Here is a 22,473-nt window from a genome sequence, read left to right as displayed (position 1 = left end):
TTCACAACGCTTCTGTTATCCACCAATATTATGTGGACGTTGCAACGCCCTATCTAGGGCGTGATGACGAGAGCATCGTCATGGGGATGATGCAATCGGACTGCGTCTTTTTTGGAGAAGGTGATTTCCTCCTCCCTACGAACCTTTGACGGTCATGGCGTCGTGTTCATTACACAGATGGGGTTGTGAAGGGCTGCGCAAGCATACCTCTCTTGGGTACCTCGCAAATTCCCTTCGAGGTGTGGTCCCCCAAAGATTATCCCTACGCTGTAGATACCCTTGCGACCATGACACTTCTTACCCGGTTCCTCCTGATTTTTCTCCTGGACGGGAGCAGAGTCATCAACATACTCTTTGAAGTGCCCCTACTTAATAAGGTCTTTAATTGCTTGCTTAAGGGCCCGAAACTCATCGGTGTGATACCCGTTATCCCTATGATAACGATAGTACTTCTTACTGTTTCTGACCGAAGAGGGATTTTTCATAGGCTGAGGCTCCCTAAGCAGGCCGGCCTCTTCTGACTTATCAAGAATAGTAGAGACCGATGCATTCAGAGGAGTGTACAAACTCTTATCGCAATCGTGACGAGGAATTGGGGCGTAAGATTTCTTGGGCTCATACCACTGCTTCTTTCCTTTTCGCTGATCGTCATTAGCCCATCTGCGATCATCCCTCCTATTCTCCCCCCGACCAAGCGCACTGCCCGAAGGACCGGGGTCATGGCGGTTGAGCGCCGCCATAGATTTTTCAATGCAGACGTATTTTTCTGTAAGGCTGTAGAAGCAGGTGAGGGAAACATCATCCTATGATTGCATCTCTTTCCACAGATCTGTTTGTGGATGAATTCCTGCGATGATGAGAGTCCAAACAGACTCTTTGGGAGTGTGAGCTACTTTATGGAGCTCCCGATAGAACCTGTCAATATAGGATTGGAGGGGCTCATCCCTCTCTTGCCTTATGTTGCTGAGATAACTTAGAGGCATCGAGAACTTCCTATTCGCCTAGAAGTGTCTCAAAAATGTCGAGCTCATCTAAGGCCACGAGCTGATTGATCCTGCTGTGGGCGACCTGAACCATCGCTTGGCATGAGAAGTAAGAGTTACTGTCAAGCAATGGCATTTTGCCAAGTCAGAGACTTGGTAGAGTTCCATGAAGTCATTGAACTCGTATAGATGATCCTGCGAATTGGAATTCCCATCGGCTGCTTGAATGTCGGGCATTCTAAGCATTGACGGGAGAGGAGCGGCTAACATGCTGGAGAAAAGGGAGACGCCTTTGTGACCTGCCCTTGCTCATTTCGCTAAGCCTTTAACTGATCCAAGGCTCGTTGTAGTTCCTTAATCTAAGGCAGTGGAGCCATCTGGGGATCGCTTTCCGCAACGCGGGTTCGACCCTCACGGTTGCGATTGAGGAAAGACCGTAAGTCAGATTCCTCCTCACCTCGGCCGACGGTCCCAGCTACTCTTGACACACGCTAGCTGGAGTCATGTGATGGAGTTGAATGGTCTGGGGAACCTTCCTGACCTCCACGGTGGTACGAATCGACCTGCAGACAGTGGGAACTTCCCACGCGATGACGATCGAAGTCGTCATTCTAGTGATAATGGGAATCTCCCCGCCTTGCACTTTTGTGGAAATGCTCATGCAACGTAGCATGGGATAGCTCAGGTCACGATATGTCACCGAGTCTTTGCGCCACGGGTATTCTATCCAGGGTACGATCGGTGTTCACTGGTCCCTTGGAGCCTCTAGGCCCACTATTTGCCACTTGTTTTCCCTTTCTTTGATGCACTGCAGTGCACGCGGCATGGGCTATTGCCCTTTTTTCGCGCTTTCATGCGACCTATAGGTGTTTTTGGCAGTGGCACCACCTCATTCGATTCGGGTAGCACGACCCGATCCAACTGGTCTAGCCTTTGGCTGACCGTTTGGAGAGTATTGTTGAACCTCTCCAGGTAGCTCGTGACGACTGGGTCAAGCTGCGAGCTTGAAGGTATATCCCCCATGGTATTTTGCAGGACTGAGGGCACTTCGAGAGAAGTGTCCTCTTGTACCTAGGGGATCTCTTCGTCTCCATGATTGGTTCACTCAGATTCAAATCGAAGAGCCATTTGCTGTAATGGGATCGATTAGTCAGAGATTCTCCTGATGAAGAATAAGTACTAAATCAGGCCCTCCTTCTAGTGCCAAACTATTGATGCTTGATTTTGATACCAACTAATCGCACATGGGAAATGCTGAGCTGACTCAGAAGACACACATGTATATGGGGGTATTGGGTTGAGTAAGAGATAAAGGATAATGTTTAAAGTGGTTCGGATGCTTAAATAAGCGAATCCTATGTCCACTGATATTGTATTAATATATGAGATCAGGTTGCATTCAGCGAGTTGACTTATAGCTTAAAGAATACAAGTGAATACACGAGAGAGAGAGAGAGAGAGAGAGAGAGAGAGAGAGAGAGAATTTATGCTATTTTAGAGAAAAATTAGCTAATCCCACAAACGGAAGATGAGCCCTCTATTTATAATGGGATGAATTAAGGTAATGATTACTAAATCTGTGAGTGGGTCAGATTACCGTACAAATCCTTCTTTATATCCCGTTGCTCACCTGCTCGAGTGATTTCCTTGACTTGTGCAGGGATTGGACACGTGGAATGTTTCCAGCCTTTCGTCACTCTAGCGCATACCCATTACACTGGCAGGAGCATGCCGCTCATGTTAGCATGCGACGTGGCTGCATTTGAACGGCTACAAAACCTACCTAAGCTTTGACCACCCACGCTGACAAGGCTTGGCGTCAGCCCTACTTTTTCAGACATAACAAGTTTGTTCCTTAATAATTTTTAGCACCACATCGATAACGTCATCTTGATCATCGATTATCTGCTGGAAGAAAGTATCCAATTCCTGGAAACTCTCTCCAGCTTTGCATTATAATCAGAAAGTTTGTCAACAATCCAACCTTCATATCGAAAGCATTCATTTGTAGTGAAGTCGCCCATTACAGCTTGATCCTCATGAACCAATTCTTCAAATCTATTATTATCAAGTTTACTCCCTCAAAAATCTCCTCCCAAAAGCCATCCTAAATATTATACTTCCTGTGAGGGCAAACATCGTCTCAGAAATATCAACGGGAGTTGTTGAAGATGATGATTCAGAGATTGAATTTATAAGCAAACCGACTTCTTCTTCCCTAATGAACCGAAATGACAGCACCCTCTTTATGCTAAAAAGCTCGATAACACATATTTTCCTCATCTCTCTCCACTACTCACCAATCCCCATATGGTTCAAAAGCTATGTCTAAATAGTTGTATGAAAGCTTCCCAGTGCCAATTAAGTGTGGTCTACTCTAGCAGTAAAGATTTTGAACTTTTAAGACTTCTTTTGCTGCCTCAACAGACAAGATTACAACAAGGGGTATACGGCCAAGTTTAAGAAGCATGACAGGTCCAATTTTACGAAGAATTACCTTAAAGATAGGTGAGTGTCGTTACAAAAACTCGCAACAACGAGAGATATCCAATCGACTTTGGTGGCACTGGGTATGATATGTACGTGATTATGGATAATCAATAATAGAAAGAAAGATTAATGGAAATAAACAGATAAGAGCTTTTTAAAGTGGTTCAGTGAGTTAGAATCAAGTCTACGTCTACTGTTATGTTATTGCTTTGTATTTGCCTTACACTTAGAGCGATTGTAGAGAAAATACGTAAAAGCGAGGATAAACTCTCTCTAAGTGGTTTTTTCATTCTTGTGTGAATAATCGGTCCCACAAAATGTAGGTTGTTTCTCTTTTTTATACACCATCTGACAATGGTTGGGAGTGGTTGTTACAGGATAGATTACATGCATAATTCCTCATAATCCAGATCTGAGTCAGGCACACTCAATTCAAGCGCACCCATGCATAAAACTGAACACTCGCCCATGTTTAAGACTAATGGTCTTGCTGGTGAAGTCATCTGCTATGGGAATGACATGTGGGGTGAGCTTGACAGTTAGATCCTAGCATGGTGTATAGACAGGTGGTATAAATCTGGCCGTTGAAAAGTCCACTGCACTACAGTGAGGAAGATCTCCAGGTTGGTGCAAAATACCAATACTGGGAGCTTAGGTGGCCCTGGTGGAAGCTGCTTGCTTTGCCTTTGAACTTCTTTAAACTTTTTCAGGAGTAGAGGAATCAGGAAAAGAGGGAACCACATGAGCATGGTGTAGATATCCATTGGAGCTTTAACTTTTATGTGAATGAGATTGCTTTTCGCCTTGATGCCAAATCAGCTTTTACCCATTTCATTACCCAACTAGCTCCATAGAGATGGAAATATTGCGGTCCTTCTTCATTTGGCTGTTAGCTGTGTGTTTGGCGGGGGCGGAAGATAGAGTAGGCTAGGCCGGGCTAGATTTTTTAAAATTTTTACCAAAGTTTTAAAATACCTTCAATTTATAATTTAAAAATATATCATAAAATGCTTAAAAGGTTATATATCAAGCCTTCAGTTTTCTTTTGCCTTTCTTTCAAATTCTCCATGATTATTTTTTCATCTTTTCTATCTACTTATTCTCCCTCTCTCTCTCTCTCTCTCTCTCTCAAACATTTTTTTTTTCAGATAAAAGTCTATTTTCATTTGTGTATTTGATTAATTTTCTATTAAAAGACCAAATAGCTAAAATTGTCTAAATTGCAATAAGATTTGAGTAATGTTTTAAGTTTCTTTTATAGTTGGTTTCGATTGATTTTTTTGTTTTTGTTTTCACGATATGAAATATTGTTTGATTTTCTTATATTTGAGATATGAAGTTATTAGATTCTTGATTAATTATATTGACTTTGATAATCAAATGCTTGTCAAATAAAGTGGTGAAAATTAGTTTCAATTGAATTAATTGTTTTAAGTCTTTTATCTAATTAGTTTATGTAGAATTTTTTTTTATTTTTTTTTTAGATAAGAAGTAATATATGATTTTCCTATATTTACAACTGTAGTTTATACTGTCAAACAAATAATTACTCAAATCAACCAAAAAAAAAAACAAAAAAACCATCTGTTTGATATAACTTCATAGTTTTTTTTTGTGTATTTGCATTATATGTCTACTTATTACTTTGTTTTGTCTTTTATTTTAAATACTTTTTTTTTTTTTTTTTTGTGTCAAAATATGCAATTTGAAGGTTTAGTTTCATATGTCATCTCTTATTAGGTGTTATACTTTTTTTTTAAAATAAAATTTCTTTTGTACCGTTTATTAAACTTTGGACGAATAAAAAATATTTAAATTGACGTGATAGTTTGGCTGGTTTTTATGTATCCTTGTGTACTTTGAATCCATATAATAAGGTCTTTGAAGTTTGAAGTTTGAACCGAAGCTTAACAAAATATTTATTTATACTTAAACAAATTATGGAGCATTATTATTGTATTTAAAGAGAATAAGAAAATAAATTATAAATTTTTAAAAAAGAAACTGAAGAAATAACTATTTGTATAATAAAATTGTAAGCAATGTATATCATCAATTTATTATATGGAAAGCTGAACCCCAAGAACACATACTGATAGGTCCCGTCGAGATTCGTGTACTGCAGCAATTAATTATAAGTATTTTCTTAAGGTGAGAACAGACCATACAAATTGGGTTAAAATTTATGTCCTTTTTTATTGATGTCCATGAGCAATAAATACAAATAAACTAACAGACTTCAGCATGTCGCCGAAGCTAAAGGTCCTTAACACCGTAATGAAATAATTCAAACAAAAAAAAAATATAACAAAGCAAAGCGAAAATCAATGCAACAACTTTTTTCCTTCTACCACTACTTATGACTCGTTCCTGCACGTGGTTGTAATAATAGAAGCTTGACTATGAAATGACCCCACAACCACTTGAATGCGTACGTGTCTTCATGCATGTATTTTGGATTTCTTTTGATGGCGTTGCGAACGTTGTGGCTCATCCGAAGTCTTATCACATACCTCTAGCCATAGCAATCAAATTCCAAATACAGCAAATACTGTGAGGAAGAACTTGATATCTTTATCTAGTCGGTCGACCTTAATCCTGTAATTGATGGAGTAATCACAAACTTCCTTGTTAGACTAGAGACCCCTTTTTTTTACTCTATAGAAATATATCGTATATTTCTTTCTTAAGACCAAAACTCTCTCTTTCTTACTAAAAGAATGAAATTATATAGACGCCAATTACCTAGGGAAAATACTGATATGGGAGTTACGAAGGGATATAGGCCACAAATTAATATATTGTTTTTTATTAAATATAAACCAGTAACTTACATTCTCCCACTTGGCCCATCTATACTTAATATGTACCAACTCAATTTTGATATATCCTCAAAAATTTTCCCATAGATATAGTATCCTCATACCCAACAAAAGAGTTTAAATTACATGAATCATGACAATAAGTCCTTTAATCAGTATTATATTTCACGTATACAATGCAACTTTCTCTTTTGAATAGAACCATATGTGGTACATAACTTGATGAATGAACTTCCAAATGCTCATTCAGGATCAACAAACAAATTCAAATATGCATTGCCATTCTTCAAACTACACATATTCAACTAAATAACAAAGACAAGTATAAATTCATGGAGTCTTTCAAATCAACAAAATGTGATTAGACATAAGGGTATCTCAATCACAAAAAAAACTACATAATTACTGAGTCTCATATGCTCAACATGTCCCTTATAACAATAGGTGGTAAACCTTTTATTAATAATCAGCAATCTCAATCCAGTATCGATATGCTCAGTAACCCCTTTGTTTGCTTTGACATGTTCTCCAATAGCTAGATACCTAATGTCGATTGCTTACTACGACTTTCGCTTTTATTGTTCTTGCCCAAAAACACTACAGTGAAATTATCGCAATAAATCCTCAATGGCTTGAAGTGAGTCAACAACTCCAAGCCCCGAATTAAAACTCCTTAACTGTAAGCCTGTGATGTCGCTCTAAAGCATGATACAAACTCTGCTTCAATAGTAAAATAGCAACTAAAGATTGTTTTGCACTTCTCCAAGAAAGGGCCCTCTTGCTAATAGAGACATACCCTAATGTCGACTTTCTTAACCAAGGCAACCAGCAAAGTCAGAAACTAAATTTCCACTCACTTCTAAATGATCAGATCACCTATATGTGCTTTTAGTCCTTAGTTCGCTAAAGGTATCACATGATTTCTTTATAGCTCTCCAATGGTCCAAACCTAGGTTATTTTGATATTTGCCCACATTCCACTACATAGCAATGTCAGGTCTTGTGTAGACCTGAGCATACTTAAAATCCCAACGGCGAAAGCATAAAGGATGCCTTCATTTTGTTTACTCTCTAAATTTTTCTTGGACTTTGTTCCAAACTAAATTTGTCACCTTTGACAATAGGCACATACTAGATGAACAATCTTTCATACAAATCTCTTTAAAACTTTATTGATATAGGCTTCTTGAGACAATCCTAATGTCTTGCGGGATCTGTCTCTCTCAATTTTTATGCCTAATGATATATGAAGCTTTGCCCATATCTTTCATATCAAATATCATTTGAAAGAAATTGCTTAACCTCTGAAGTAAGCCCAAATCACTTGAAGCAAGTAAAATGTCATCTACTTAGGACTAAGAAAATTATTTTGCTCCCATTGACTTTATGGTATATACATTGGTCCATAATATTCTCCGTAAAACCAAATGAAACATTAAGGAATTTTAAATACCATTGACAGGAGGCTTGTTTTAGCCCATAATAGGTTTTTCAAGCCTAAAAACCAAGTGTTCGTTCCCCTCTGAAAGGAAACATTCTGGTTGTTTTTATGTAAACCTCTTCATTTAGGTCTCCATTGAGGAATGATGTTTTCACATCCATTGATGTAGCTCCATATCCAAATAAGCCACCAATGTCATGATTATCCGAAATGATCTTCTTGAAACAAGAGAAGGTATCATGATAATCAATTCTTTCTTGCTAAGTGAATCCTTTGGCTACAAGTTGCCTATATCCTTCAATATTGCCTAAAGAGAATTTTTTTTTTTTTTTTTTTTTTTTTTTTAAAGAGCCATTTACAACCAATGCCCTTTTCACCCTTTAGGCAATTCAACAAGATCCCAGAATTGGTTATTAGCCATCGAGTTCAACTCAACCTTCATGGCATCACAGCATAATGTGGATTTATTTCCACTCACGGCCTGTGAAACGTAATTGGATTATCTCGCACCAATATCATGTTAGATTCTTGTAGGTCAACATAATCCGAGAATAAAGGTATCCTAACTCTTGAAGATCTCTCAATGTTACATCAACATCTTCAGCTTGAGAATGTTGTGTAACTAGATATATAGGAACACCCTCATGATGATGTGGTTCTTCAACGATTGGTTGTTCATGAGTCTTCGAATCCTGATGATTATTAAAAACATAACGAATTTATGCAAAGATATAGGAGCAAGTTTGAAATTGTTATCCTCCTCAAAAACAAATTTTCGAGGTTGGTACTCCCAGTATATCATCTTTCTCAAAAAAAAAACCTTGCATTCTTAGATTCGACAATTCTCGTTGCACAGATGGACAATAAAATATGTATCATTTAGACTTTTCAGCATATCCAATGAAATATCCACTAACTATTTTTAGTCTAACTTTGTCTCATGTGGACTATAGACTCTATGTAACACCTGCTCTCTACTACTATTCAGATAATGCATACTATGCAAATTATAGATATACATAGCATATGGAAGATAGTGGGCTCAAACTTTTCTTTACTCATAAAATATAATTCTTCACATATACAAAATACTCTATATTAAAACTTGCTACTTAATACAAATATTATAACTGGTGGACAGTAGTGCCAATACTCTCCACTTCTCGACGTTCATCCGACCGCTGCTCCTAATTCCTGCAAAACAGGAAGAACAGTGGGGTGAGCACAACAATGCTCAGTAAGTAAATCCTCTACTACCTGCCCACAACTCACTCTTTGGTTCTTTCTTACTCTACTGTTCTTCTATTTCAATTCTCACTGTTTTTCTCTTTCTTGCTAATACCTTTATTCTCCTTTAACTCTGTTCTGCTCTTTTTATTCTTTCTTTCTCTCTGTTCTCATTCTCTTTTCTTCTCTTATGCTTACTCACCATGAAGGGAAATCATAGTTCTCTCTTATTCTCATCATGCTCACCATGAGAAAATCAGGTTCTCTCTTATGCTCATCTACTCACCATAAAGGAAAATCATGGTTCTCTCTTATGCTCATCATACCCTCACTAACCTGGAAGAAATCATGGTGCATGCATGTATGAGATGTATATGCAATTAAGGCAAAAGAACTGCATGTTTCTTTCTTCTACTCTCTATTCTTACTACTCAAAACCTCTATTCTATCTCATTCTTCTTAAGCTTTCTCATTCTTAATTCTCTCTATTATCTCATTCCCATTTCTCATAATTCATTTCTACTAACTCGCTCTTTGAATGTCACGCCCCATCTTACTGGAGGCACGGCCGGGACTCTCTCCGCTCTACATGACTTCTACTGATTCTCTTTTTGTCTCTCTTTCTCATAACTCTTTTCTGTTAACTTCCTGTTGTAGGTCACGGCCTCATCTTACCGGAGCACGACTGGGTACTCATCCCTCTTCGTAACCCTACTCATGTCTCTCTTTATTCTTTCTCATGTTTGCCATTCTTCCTCACTTGCATGTCACGACCTCATCTTACGGAGGCACGGCTGGGTGAGATCACAAGCACCAACCCACTCTTCTGACTTCTACTCTTTATTCTCTGCCGATCGGACTCGGTCATGCATGGATGCGAACCCTTAGCCACGTGAGTGTATCTCTCTCCTCTCTGAATGTCACGACCCCATCTAACTGGAGGCACGACTAGGGATCACAAAGCACCGACTCTCATGACTTTACTCATCACTCATGGTTCCCATCGCACAACCTACTCTATTCTCTTCTGTAGCACTTTTCTCTCTTTTATTCGCTAGTGCTCAATCTCTCTTTCTCTTACTATTAGAGTGTTCTCATTCTCTTTACTCTTAGAGTTGCTATTCTCAACATTCTCTACTCTTTCTCACTCAAACTATTACTCATAGTATAGCTTATACTCAATATTCTCTACTCTTGCTCAAGCTAATATTCATCTCTTCCTCAAGCTAGTGCTCATAGTATAACTTAATTCTTAGAGTAGTCTAGTTACAAGGGTCTCTACTCTTTCTTAAGCTACTTCTCAATGCACAATTAATGCATATGGATGGTTCATGCTCATTAATGCATTTATGAAATGTCAAATGCAATGTTGCATCAAAACAGTCATTCTGCACAGGTCACACTCAAGAAGGCATAACTTGAGTTATACACCTCAGATTGCTACGGTTTTTGTCTCGTTTTAAAGCTTAGAGACAGGGCTACAACTTTTATGTTTTGGTCTAAACCCAGTTCAATCCGTAAAATACCCAAAAATCACTCAGAAATTCACGGCTGTGACAGGGCAGTTTGGTAACATGTTTTCACTTAGGCATTTCATCAAGCAACTCATGTGCATACAAAAACTCTACTACAATTACTACTCTACTTCATTCTCTAGCCATCCAAAATGGGAGAAAACTCCCTTATATAACCATAATCCCTGCCAAGAAAAGCACTTCCAAATAGGTTTACACAACATCTCTCAAACTTCATCTCAATTTCCATTTCTCAATACACATTAAAACACTTCTCATACATGAAGTGTATCCAACAATCACAAAAAAAATAATAATCTCAAATCAATTACTCAACAAGAATAATACATATTTATACAAGTATACATCTCTACTCAATCTCTAAATCTCTACTCAAAAGCTTATTCAAAACTCAACTTGGTTGGATTTACTTACCTTGAATTTGAGCAACTCCAACACTATAGTCTCTCATTGATAGAATTCCCTTTCCTCTTAAACCCTTTGGATGCTTAGGATTGAAAATCCACTCAAAAATACCCAAAATCTATGAATTTCCTTGGAGAAATTTGAGAGAATTTGAGTAGAGAATAGCATGAATGGAGGGATAGAGTGGCTAGGGTTTCTACTCTTGAATATATATATATATGTTTCCCATTTTGCCCTTGCTCTTTCTTAGAAATTTCATCTATGTCCCTTAGTCAATTACAACAATGCCCTCATTTTTATTACATTCTCCATGAAATTCTATCTCTTTTCACTCCCCAAGTTTTCAACTAATTTTGAGTGAAAAGACCATTTTACCCCTAATGAAAGTTTAAGGGATTTTCTTCACATTTTTCTCAAAACAACTTTAACAAAATTCAATTAAGGGCCAACCAACCAAAAATAACAACATGCAAGCTCAAATGAGAGCAAATCAATAAACATTCAATAAATGCAACAATAATTTAATTACATACCTCAAGTGGGGCGTTACACTCTAACTTCAGTTGGGCAACCATATACATGTACATGCCTTAAACTAGCTTTCCAACATTTCCATAATTCAAACGGTGTTTTGTGAACCGATTTGGTTGGAACCCTATTTAGTACATATGCTGCAGTTTTTAAAGCTTCATTCCACAAAGACAACAGGAGATCGGAGTTACTAATCATACTCCTCACAATGTCCATCAATGTTCAGTTTCTTCTTTTAGCCACACCATTTTGAGATGGTGAGCCTAGCATTTTGTATTGTGCCACAATACCTTGTTCTTCACGATACCTTGCAAATGGACTTGGCAATTGTCCTTTTCAGTGTATCTACTATAATATTCACCACCTCTATCTGACCTCACGATCTTGATTTGTTTGCCCAATTGTTTCTCTACTTCTACTTTTTAGACTTTAAAAGGATCTAGTGTTTCACCTTTATCATAAAGCAAATAGAGATACATATATCATGCATAGTCATCGGTAAAGGTAATGAAATATTTTTTACCATTAAAGCACGTTTCATAAGGAATTGAAATATTAGTGTGCATAATCTCTAGAACATCAAAAGTCCTTCTGGCACCTTTATAGGCCTTGTTAGTTTGCTACCTTTAATGCAATTCACACAAGTACCAAAATAAGTAAAGTTAAGAGTCTCAAGGATTCCATTATTTACCAATCTCTCAATTCTATTAATGGAGATATGACCTAATCGCCTATGCCACAATATGGAGGATTTCTTCTATATAACGCCACGCTTAACGCCAAAATTATTACTATGCATAATTGTAAGGCTATAATCAAGGGTAGAATTTAAATAAAGTTTAAACAACCCATCATTCAAAATACCATTACCAACAAGAATATTGTCTTTATACAAATGAGGGGAAGTACAAATGAAATTGAAACTGAAACAATAAGGTAAAAGTCTTAAAACTGAAACAAGATTTTTAGAAAAAGATGGAACATAAAAGGTTCTTTCGAGGTCTAAAACAAAACTAGATCTAAGGACAAGTCTATAGGTCCTAACCATCTCCACATGTGACTGCATCTTGTTTCTTGAATAGATGGAACATTCACTTGTCGTCAGTTTCCTTTGGTTTAAAAAGCCATGAATGGTATTGGCAACATGGATTGTGGAACCAGAATCAATCCACCAAGTGTTGTGAGAAACATGAACCATATTAGATTCAAAACACACTAAAGAGATTGGATTGCCTTTCTTTTCAAGCCAAAGCTTGAATTTGGGACAAGTCTTCTTTATATGTCATTTCTTCTTACAAAAGAAGCATTTGACATTGCCCTTATTTACTTGATTAAGAGGTGCTTCTCCTTTCCCTTTCTTGGATGTTTTCTTACCATGAGTCGTCAAATGTGCAATTTCAATCCTTTCTTGATTCAACCTCCTTTCCTCTTGCACACACATGGTCAAGAGTTCATTAATTGACTATTTATCCTTATGTGTGTTGTAAGAGATCTTGAAGGATCCATATTCAGGCGGGAGTGTGTTAAGGATGAAGTGAACCAGAAATGACTTAGACATCTCTATCTCTAACGATTTCAGTCGAGCGACTAAGTCCCGCGTCTACATGATGTGATCATGCACACCTTTGGTGCCATTAAATTTCATGGTACACTTTTTCGTCATCAAGGTGCTCACTAATGCCTTGTTAGAAGTCTCAAACTGATCCTCAATAGCTTTGAGATATTCTTTCGCTTTAACATAATTAGGATTGGATCCACGAATACTTTTCCCAATATGAGACTTGATAAACTCAAACTCAAGCGATCGGATCACTCCCAAAGATCATATGATGTTTTCTCAACTTAGGTGCTTGATTCCATGGGCTCTAGTGGTGCATCCACCCAAAGTGTCAAATCAAGGTCCATGCACCCTAACGCCAGGTTATTTTTCTCCTTCCAATCAGCACAGTTATCACCAATCAGAAGAGTAATATGAGAGAAACCAAAATTCAGAACAAATAAAGTTTAAAAAACTGCAAAATAAACAACAAAGCTTACTAAAACATGCAATGAAGCCAAATATGAAATATTTACCCATGTAAATTAATCCTAACAATCTTTCCTATGGGCTTAGACTATAACACACAAGTGATTTAAATTACCTTATGATTGGACTAGTATTTAATCCTTAAAAATAATTTTCTAGGCCTGCGGGCAGCTAGATTTTTTTTTTTTTTTAATTCTATCACATCCTAATTAAACACTTAAATATAACAATTACCCTATGGGGTGATTTATTATATTTTCATGATTAATTACAGTTACTGATGTCATTAACTTTATAAGACTAATTAAGAATGTCGTGGCAAGTACTTAATTACTCACATGTAAACTCAAATATGACATCAAAATTATTGACTAAACATAAAGTCAATTATCAACTCTTTATAGTTTGGAAAACTAGAATATGCATAGAAAATAAAAAATGCATAAGAATCCTAAATAAATTTGTACAATAGTAATTTAAAAAAAAAAAAAAAAAAAACGAGAAGTAATAAATTTAGAATATCAAAATAGACTACCAAAATTCATCAAGTCCAGCGGTTAGCAGGTTTGACTTTCATCCGAATGACTTGTGTTCGAATTTCCATAATGGAATGTCATCTTCTAAAAAAATATGACCACTTAAGTGCATCCAGCCCAGACACAGATAAAAAAAGGTTTTTATCAATCAAATGACAAATACATCAATTGAACCATCATAATTTTTTTTTTTTTCAAACTAGTAAACAACATGTCGTTTTCAAGACTTGAAGAAAAACGTGTCATCTTCGGCTCCAACCACCTTCAACCTTCGGTCGGGTCTGCAACCAGATACCCGACCCAAAAACGACTCACTTCAAACCCAAAACTACAAATTGCAATATCTTAGTCATTTTGACTCGGTTTTTTAAGATCCAAAAACCATTTTTCTCATAATTTCACAAGGTATTTAATTCTCTAATATTGTTTTTACCAACAAAAAAAAATCCCCAAACATAAGCATGGAATAATCAGAAGTGATATATTGGAATTATGCAACTTTATTGCACATCAACACGGGTTATGCAAAAGCTAATCACAGATTCGTAATTACACACAAAACCAGTAGAATATTTTAACACTTAATTCCAAATTGAAAACCAGAACCCAAATTAATATATTGGCTTTATTAAAAATAAAAGAAATAACTTATAAAAATTACAGTGAAATATGTTGTATGTTTAAACAAAAAATTACCCATACACAATCAATAGTAAATAAATAATAATAATAAGAACAAAAAATCAAGGAAACTCGAGTAAAGAAACTAGATAGATCTTATCAAAATAAATTATTATATAAAATTAAATTAAATAGAAAATAAAATATAGAGATTGTCATGAATAAATGTGGATGCCCCTTGCAATTCTGTAACTTCCTAATCTTTCATTTTCTCTAACTCTTGAAACTTTCAAGTTCTACCACTTCAAAGCATTTTATTAGTTTTTAATTTCATTTATAATATTTCATAATCTTGAGACGGTAAATATATGTATTGTGAAAGATGATGTACACACTCAACTTTGGAATAGAAAAGCGTTGGTTCTATTTCCTTGAATCATCTTCTCTCTTCTCTTAGTTTATTTTATAATACATTATCAACATGATTCTCGCATCAACCATATTAGATTTTTAAATTGTCAACTTGTCAAGGCAAGTTTCAAGCTTTTGTCCCTAATCAAATTTGGAGTTGGAGTTTTCCAGTTTTCCAAGTAAATTCATTTTTGCTTGCATCTCAATATGCTTTATAAATATGTTGAAATGTTTAATCATTTTTATAGTATAAAATATATGAAAGTGTTTTAATTTGGAACGTTTTGGTTTCATTATTTACAAAACTTTATATAGTGATAGATTTATAATTTGATTAATATGAAAAGACATACATATATTTGTAAATATTTGCTTTTATGATTTATGTTTTCAAGCGATTAAATTCTATAACTGCAATAAATTTTAGGTGCATTATTATTCTAAATTCTTATTTGTGATAATATTTTCATTTAATTAGAGATTGTCTAATTTATTAAATATTTCTTTTATATTATTCGTCATGACAAATCTTATGGAACTTGAATTTGTGGCTCTTGATATTGCGAGCAAGAATTATTTGTCATGGATTCTTGATGCTGAAATTCACTTAGATGCTATGGGTGTTGGTAACACCATCAAAGAAGGAAAAAAATAATCCAATGAAAATAAGGCTAAAACCATAATTTTCCTTCGACACCATCTCCACAAAGGATTGGAAACTGAATACCTTACAGTAAAAGATCCACTTACTCTTTGGGAAAATTTAAAGGAAAGATATGACTACTAGAAAACTGTGATTCTTCCTAGAGCTACTTATGATGCATTTATGTTTACAAGATTTCAAATTAGCAATTGAATATAACTCCGCAGTATTCAGAATTAGTCCTCAACTGAAATTATGTGGAGAAAATATTACTCGTGAAGATATATAAGAGAAAACATTCTCTACTTTTCATGCATCAAATGTGCTCCTACAGCAACAATATACAGAAAAGGGTTTTCAAAAATATTTTGAACTAATTTCATGCCTTCTTGTGGCTAAACAAAATAACGAGCTATTAATGAAAAATCATGAAGCTCGCCCAACAGTTTCTATTCCATTCCTTGAAGTGAATGTGACAATATTTGATAATCATGGGTGAGGGCGAGGTCATTGCTGTGGTGGTGGCCGTGGTCATGGCGATGGTCGTGGTCGTGGTCAAAGTCATAATAATCACAATTGTGGTGGTTATAACAATAACTCTTCTAATTATAAAAGCCACCAAAAGTGGAAGAATAATGAAGAGAAAAAGGAAAAGGGAAAAAGTGGACAACATAAAAATTTGAAGAATACATAAAATTTGTGATATCGATGTGGCATGAAAGGACATTGGTCACGTACTTTTTGTATGCCTAAACATCTTATTGAACTTTATCAAGCATCGTTGAAAGAAAAAGAGAAAAACTTGAAAGCAAATTTTGCCTACCAAAATGAAAATAGAAAAGCAAATTTTGCTTATCAAGATGATAATTTTGATCATGGACCTGTTGATACAACACATCTAGATGTTGCAGATTGCTTCAAAAATCTTGAAGGGAGAATTGATCATTTCATTGGGGATGGAAATGCCCAAAATTATTAAAGTCTTGTTTTTGTGTTTATTGTTTATTTTAGAGTGTTTTACTTTCAATATGTTTAAGTGTGAGTGTTTTGCTTCTAATATGTTTAAGTGTGATTTTCAATTTTGGATAAATTACTTTGTAATATGCCTTACGATGTATTTTGTTTTTTAATAAAGAAAAATGGACATTCCCATGTCTACGATTGGATCCAAGATCAATAATGAAAATCTTTGTCTCGCAGACAGTGCTACAACGCACACTACACTTAAAGAAAAAAAAAAAAAAAAACTATTTTTCTTCTTTGATAATGTGTGAAGCTAATATAAATACAATATCTGGTAGTACAAGATTATTTTAAGGCTCTAGAAAAGCAAATATATTATTTCTCGGAGGAACACAAATTATTATAGAAGGTGCATTATTTTCTTCTAAGTCTAATAGAAACTTATTGACTTTTAAAGATATTCACTATAATGGATATCATATTGACACAACCAATGAAGGAAATATTGAATATCTTTACATTACAAGAATAATTGTAGGCAAGAAATGTGTGCTGGAAAAATTACCTATTTTTTCTTTCGGATTGCTTTATACAAATATTAATGTAATTTAAACACATGTTATAGTGAATCAAAAGTTTACTAATCATAATACTTTGTTGCTTGGCATGACCGATTAGGCCATCCCAGTTCAATAATGATGTGAACAATCATTGAGAATTCACATGCATTAGGAAAAGGCTGAGTAATTAGTAGGTTGGGTTAAAATGTAAGAAATAGAAACTTGGCTCAATATGGTGTGTTTTTGTACTCAACTGTTTTATATAAACAGAGTCTTTTTTGTACTGAAATCAGTTAATGAAACAGATTCTCATTTCAGCTCAACTAAATTTTCTCTCAAATTCTTCATTATGTTTAATTTTTCTTTCAAATCTGCTAAAGAATCTTCATGGTATTAGAGCTGTCGACAGACGTCCATGGTTAATCTGAGTTATGGATCCTTGAATTCTAGTTCAAAGATAGTAAACGAGCAAGCTAATAGTGCAAAAGCAATGAGTTCAGTTGCTCATTCTTCTCTTCCAACTCTGTCAATCCAGCTAGGAAAGAGAAACTACAACTACTGGACATCTCAAGTTCTACCTGCATTGACTTCATATGAGCTTGATGGCTTTGTCACAGGTGTGAATGTTTGCCTTTCCATGTTTTTAAATGAGCAAATGCTAGACTTTGAGCAAATAATCAAGAAACCTAACCCTAAGTATTTTGATTGGAAAAATACTGATTAGTTTCTAGAAAGTTGGTTAATTTCATCTATTTCCGAATCTATGTTTAGGCATGTTGCTAAATGCACAAGTGCGTATGAAATTTGGAATACTTTGGAGTTGTATTTTCAATCATTCTTAAAGGCTAGAACTTTACATTTGAGAAATTTGTTGCAAAATACTAAGAAAGAATCTATAAGTGTTAATGAGTGTATTCTAAGGATGAGAGAGTTACGAGATGAGCTGAGTTCAAACCAGAGATGAGGAATTGCTACTATACATCCTGGATAATTTAGGTCCAAAATTTGATACTATGGTGACTAATCTTGTAGCCAACAGCAGTACTGCCACTCTTCAAAAAGCTCAGTTGCTTCTTCACAAACATGAGATGAGAATTGAGAAACAGAATAGTGCTTTATCAAGTTTTCACAAAATGACTTCTACACTAGGGGTGGGATAATCTAGTTAACGGAACCGGTTTGGGTAAACCGTTAACTGAACTAGTTATTCGGTTTAGACAAAAAGCTAAACCAAAACAGGACCGGTTTAGGGTATAAACCGAATGTAAACCGAACCAAATATTTGATTTGGTTAACTGGTTTTCAAACCGATTTTCCAATTCCACCCTAAATTGTACATTTTTTACATTTCAATACCAATAGCATTCAATTATTTATTATTTTATATATAATTTCATGCTATAATTTTATGTTATTTGGGTATTGTTGTTGTATACTTGTATTCTTTGTGTAATAAACACATTAGATTACCTATTTTTAAATGCTGAATCTAGAATATGAAAAAGTATTCAATTATACATTGCTCAATACTCATCAATAAAAACATTGGTATAATTAAAAAGTGAAAATATTTGCGAACAAAAAAAGTCTTCTTCAACCATCTTAAAAGTTAAAACACCAAACTTCAGATCTCCAAACTTCTTCAACCTGCTACAATGCTAGTGAATAAGGACAACAATTCAGGCCTTCATGGTAAAGTAACAATTTGCATGTGCAGTAAACTTGTAGTTAGCAACTCTCCAAAATATAGAAATTCAAAGCAAAAGATGGTCCACCAAAAAATTAATTAACTCTCACAAATATGGATGCAACCTTTAACTTCTTAATATATTATTAACAAGTCCAACCTCAAAGTTTAAGCCCTTAGTAAAATGTTACCTATCATATGACTAGCCTTGTCAAAATCATAGACTTCATTAGTGTGGGACACTTAACATACATGACATAGAAAATGAACACAAAATAATTTACATTTTAAAAGATAGAATACAAAACACATTGTTTCCTCTTCTTTTCTTTTGCTAGACAAACAATTAATTAAAGTATGTCACACAAATTTAAATTTTAAACTGAAAAGTAAACATATAATCAATGGTTTAGAGGAAAAGATTCATTGAGCTTCTTGAAGATTTAGCCAAATTACAAGAAAATATACAAATGATCACTAGCCAGTCATAAATAAACATCAAGGGCTATTAGAAAGAATGAGTGAAAATATAGTGTCTCAAAAATACCTTCTTCAAGGTCTGGCAAACTTCTGAAAAATCACCAGGCGCTATCTTTTTCGTTGAAGCAAGCTTGGTTAGCTCTACAATAGCCTCCTTCCATTCCAATCACTTGGTGGCTTTCTAAAATGAAATATAAATTATTACAACAAAATACGCATGACAAACATTGTGATCTATAGTCATAAAACACAAAGACAGAGCACTTACCACTCCTTCCCAAAACCAGATTTCTCTAAAGGCGTCAATTTGTGTCAACAAGATCAATAAGTTCATATTCATCTATTTCCTGAGGAGCTGGCAAAAAAGGAAAATATATGAGGCACTAGGAAACATTGTTAAACAATAACAAAATGGCATACACTGAGGGATTAGTCTACATATTTCTTTTTTAACAATGAACAAAAAAGAAACATTGTTAAAAAAAAAAATAAGAAGGAAGAATTGAAACAGGGCCTCAACAACAGACTCTTGGAGAGCACCAGCCACTAGGACCCAGATTTTCAGCTTACCTTGCTGAACTAACGTGAAGCAGCTGAGGACCCAGATTTTTAATTGTGGTCGTGTCGTGGTGGTGGTCATTGGGTGGTTGTCACCATTCATCGTTCGTGCCTCGTGGGTGGGTGGTTGTCGTCATTCGTCGTTTGTGGGTGGGTGGTTGTCACCGTTCGTCGTTCGTGGAGCCGTGGTCATGCCATCGTGGTGGTCACTAGGTGGTTGTCGACGTTAGCCGATCAGAAAGGATAACGCTCTAATGGTGATGAGAAAGCTTTGCTGATGGCTTTGGTGGTGGGTGGCGCTTGGCAATGCGATGGAGTGACTATAGATCTGGAGTTTTTGCAAAACAAATTTTACTAAAAATCTTTTTCCTTATATACCTAAGGTTATTGAAAACTTAAAATCGGTTTTAAAAACCGATTTCGGTTAACCGGTTTGGGAATACTCTCAAACCAAAATCGATCCAGTGTTTTGGTTTTTTCAATTTGCCTAAACCGAAACCGAACCAGTTTACAAAAAAAACCAGATTTTCGGCTCGGTTTCGAACCAGTTTTTCGGTTCGTTTTTGGATTTTTTTGTCCCACCCCTATTCTACACTACTAGCTACAAAACAACAAGTCTCGACTGACACCACTGGTGTGCCACAATTTCAAAGTCTTGTGGTATCACAATTTCAAAATACCAATTCTAGAGGAGTCACATTTTAGAGTCCTGGTCCTTCATCTATGGTTCAGATAATTAGATTTTAGAATACCAGTTCTTCACCTATGGTTCAGTCAGACATGATGAGTTATCAACATCATGAAGTGTATCCTTAATAGCCTTCTAATGTAGCTATGTACACTATTGTGTTTCCTCACCTTGCCATTACTCAATATTCTGCTCCTAGTGGATTTCAATTCAACAACAATAATGGAATGAGAGGCAAAGGTCGAGACAGAGGATATTTCAGGCCTAGGTTGGTCTGCCAAGTGTGTGGCAAGACTGGTCACTCAGCCCGACAATGTTATCATCGTTTTGACCATGATTTCCTAAACTCAAATCACAACAATTTCAATACTTCTCAAGTTCAACCAGCATCCCTTCCATCTTCAGTTAATAATGGTCAATCATACTCAGGTATTACACATGAACCTGCTGCTCAAGCTCAAGCTCTTTTTATAGCAAACTTTCCACCACCAAAGCACCATCTTCACTCTGATGAGGGATTCCAGACTTTTTGGCTGTTGGTGTGTCCAAAAATCCTTCACCAAACTACATTTATCCAAACTCCCAACCACACCTACTTGAACATTTCTCACCAGTCCATGATACCAACATGACGTCCCCCAACAACTCACCCTTGATGTCTGCCCCCTTTGCACCTATATCATCAACTGCCATGTCTCAAGATGTTGCTACACCACAAACTCTTATAGATCAGTCTTGGTATATGGACTCTGGTGCATCAAATCATATGATGGTAAATGCTGCTAATATGGCTATGAAGTCAAGTTATCAAGGAGGATCTCAAGTACAAGTTGGCAATGGTCAGTCTATTCCGATCACTCACACAGGTATGTTATTATTACCTTCTGCTGATTCTAATAGAATTTTACAACTTCACAATATTTTGTGTGTTTCACGCATTGCTAAAAATCTATTGAGCATATCTCAAATTACTAAGGATAACCATGTGATAGTTGAGTTTCATGCTCATCACTGTTTGATAAAGGATAAACACAGCAAAGCTATTATTCTTCAAGGGACAGTGAAGGATGGTCTCTATCAACTTACCTTGCCAATGATCGATTTCTCTTCTGCTAGTTCTCAAATAAAGTCTACTTTTCATGCTTCAAGCTTCACTTCAACTCCTAAATTTCACGTAGTTAGTTCACCTATAGCTAATAAAGCGGACTCCTCAAATAATGTTCTAAGGTCTATTTTTTAGTGTACTTCTACTAATAAGTCACTGTTTGTTATGCCTTGCCAACGATCGATTTCTCTATCAACTTACCTTGCCAACAATCGATTTCTCTTCTGCTGGTTCTCAAATAAAGTCTACTTTTCATGCTTCAAGCTTCACTTCAACTCCTAAATTTCACGTAGTTAGTTCACCTACAGCTAATAAAGCGGACTCCTCAAATAATTTCTAAGGTTTATTTTTTAGTGTACTTCTACTAATAAGTCACTGTTTGTTGTGCCATCTAGCAATATTTCTATGGCATGCTAGATTATGCCACCCTCATACTAAGGTTTTAAATAATGTACTTGAAAAGCTGCATGTAAAAAATACTACTATTGGAAATAAAAATGTGTTCTATGAAGCATGTCAATTTGGTAAACTACAGCAGTGCAAGTTTCCTATTTCCACTTCAAGAGCTCAAAAACCTTTAAAGTTAGTTTATTATGATCAGTGGGGTCCTGCTCCTATTGTGTCCATTGAAAGGTATAGGTATTATGTGATATTTGTGGATGACTTTAGTAGATATACTTGGATCTATCCTTTAAAGCTTAAATCTGAACTTCTTGGTGTTTTTACTTAGTTTCACTATTTTGTTGAAAAACAATTGGATG

General features: G+C 35.7%; 1 long non-coding RNA gene and 1 pseudogene across 1 annotated transcript; both read right to left on the bottom strand.

The window, feature by feature from the left end:
• LOC116143443 overlaps positions 1-4,237 on the bottom strand; it is a 33,977-nt pseudogene extending 29,740 nt beyond the window's left edge.
• Positions 4,238-18,715: 14,478 nt separating this feature from the next.
• On the bottom strand, positions 18,716-22,050 carry LOC116143576. The gene is made up of 4 exons (XR_004130141.1): positions 19,932-22,050; positions 19,630-19,716; positions 19,429-19,542; positions 18,716-18,852 (listed from the first exon to the last, which is right to left on the bottom strand). It is a non-coding gene; the product is annotated as an uncharacterized LOC116143576 (long non-coding RNA).
• Positions 22,051-22,473: the final 423 nt, after the last annotated feature.

The sequence above is a fragment of the Pistacia vera genome, unplaced genomic scaffold (assembly GCF_008641045.1).
Source record: "Pistacia vera cultivar Batoury unplaced genomic scaffold, PisVer_v2 Contig430, whole genome shotgun sequence".
In the NCBI taxonomy this organism is placed as follows: domain Eukaryota; kingdom Viridiplantae; phylum Streptophyta; class Magnoliopsida; order Sapindales; family Anacardiaceae; genus Pistacia; species Pistacia vera.
The sequence above is the reverse complement of the archived record's forward strand: the minus strand, read 5'-3'. Positions and strand labels throughout refer to the sequence as shown.